Source organism: Amia ocellicauda, chromosome 2 (genome assembly GCF_036373705.1).
Source record: "Amia ocellicauda isolate fAmiCal2 chromosome 2, fAmiCal2.hap1, whole genome shotgun sequence".
NCBI lineage: Eukaryota > Metazoa > Chordata > Actinopteri > Amiiformes > Amiidae > Amia > Amia ocellicauda.
This window is the reverse complement of record NC_089851.1, coordinates 28,635,664-28,637,533: the sequence shown is the minus strand read 5'-3', so window position 1 is coordinate 28,637,533 and position 1,870 is coordinate 28,635,664. Positions and strand designations below refer to the sequence as shown.

At 42.2% G+C, this 1,870-nt stretch overlaps 1 pseudogene; it reads left to right on the top strand.

Annotated features, from left to right (window-relative positions):
• Positions 1–234: 234 nt before the first annotated feature.
• LOC136712966 (putative nuclease HARBI1) lies at positions 235–1,321 on the top strand (annotated as a pseudogene).
• The last annotated feature ends 549 nt before the right edge of the window (positions 1,322–1,870 follow it).

Sequence of the window (1,870 nt, the reverse complement as noted above, 5' to 3'; positions counted from 1 at the left end):
ACCCACCTTTCATAGTGCGGGTTCACCGGGAAGTTACACCCAACCTCACAAAGTTACTCCTGATCTTACCTGGATAAGCCAGTTACCTCGCTTCATAGTACACCCCTCTGGCTTCGTAGTACACCCCTCTGCCTTCGTAGTACACCCCTCTGCTCGCTGGTAGGTTTTCGCCGACTAACCCGGAGTTTCTCCTCCTCTTTAGCTGAAGCCTGCAGACTGAAGGAGGTGTCACACATGGGGTGTCCTTTTCTTGACGAGCCAATTGATATTGAAGCACAAATACTCCGCAGAAATCTCAGTCGGGAGAGGGTGATCAGACCCCACCTGGATGTTTTATTATTCCCTGATGATCATCTGTTTGAGCGTTACCGTTTTTCTGCACAGTCGATCATTTATCTGAACGATATCCTCAGCCCTCATATCGTTCATATGACACTTCGCGGACATGCTCTCAGTTCGGGACTCATTCTTTGTGTTGCACTTCGTTTTTTTTTTTTCCAGCAGGAGTTTTCTATATAACATCGGCGACGCTGAGAATATTTCCAAGGCCGCCGTCTGTCGGGCTGTCAGAAATGTGACTCTTGCACTGAAACGTTCACATTTACGTCACAGACCCACAAGACTCATCAAAGAAGAATTCCACAGAATTGCAGGTATCGGTCTAAGCAATAATTAATTGATTTAGTATCAAGCTTTGAGACTTGAAGCACTAATCAGTTAATTTGATATATTTTAGGGTTTCCAGGTGTGATTGGCTGTATAGATGGCACTCATATTCCTATCACAGCTCCTTCAGTAAATGAAGGAGATTATGTGAATAGGAAGTCTTTCCACAGCATTATTGTGCAGGTAGGCCTAAATAGTAGCCTTTAGCACTCCAAATGAGCAACATGGAAGCAAAGTGGCCAGGGTCTGTGAATGATTCGCACATTTTTCGTGAGTGTACACTGCCGTGGTGAGTTTTATATATATATATATATATATATATATATATATATATATATATATATATAGCTATATCCTATTATAATCAATATTTTGTTCCTCCAATTGCAACTGAAAATTTTAACTGTATCCTCGTATTATCATAGGAGAGTTCGATGGTTACAGGCTCGGTGACAGAAGGAACCCCTGCCAGCCCTATTTGCTGACCCCTTACCCTGATCCTGAACCCAGCCCACAGCAACGTTATAACTTGGCTCACTGCAGGACATGGGCCAAGATAGAGATGACCATTGAGATGCTCAAGGATGCTTCCAGTGCCTTTGTAGGCTCAGAGTCACCCCAGAAAGGGCATGTGACATTATTGTGGCATGTGTGATTCTCCACAACATTACCACAATTAGAGGAGAACAATGTCCTACTCAACCAGTGAATGATCCTGATAACGATCCTAACCACCCCGCTGACACACGAGATGGAATAGCAGTCAGAGACACAATATGCTACCATAATTTCTGATTGACCCATCACCTCCCCAGTGTCAAATAAAGACAATATGCCTTTCTTTTTATGAAATCTTCTTTATTTCCTGCAAGTACAAATGCAGTACAGTAGTTAATATTTTTTTGTTGTTCAAACAAATAAAATCATCCACCTGTGTGCACCTCACCACCTTTAACTGATGTTACCAGCAGTTGTATTTCTATTTTTGTCTTTTGCATCTGCAGCCTTATGTGGTCCATTTCTAAATTACATTTTTCAATTTGTTTCTCAAAGCACACCTTGTACAGCTGTTTCACAGGGAGCTACAGGAACACAAAAAAATGACATTGAATTTCACAGTGCCAGATCTACTTAGTATCACTGGGTCATGGGCCAATGCTGAACAACATCTTACTGAGGTAAGTTATGCTGTGGTGGTGGATGG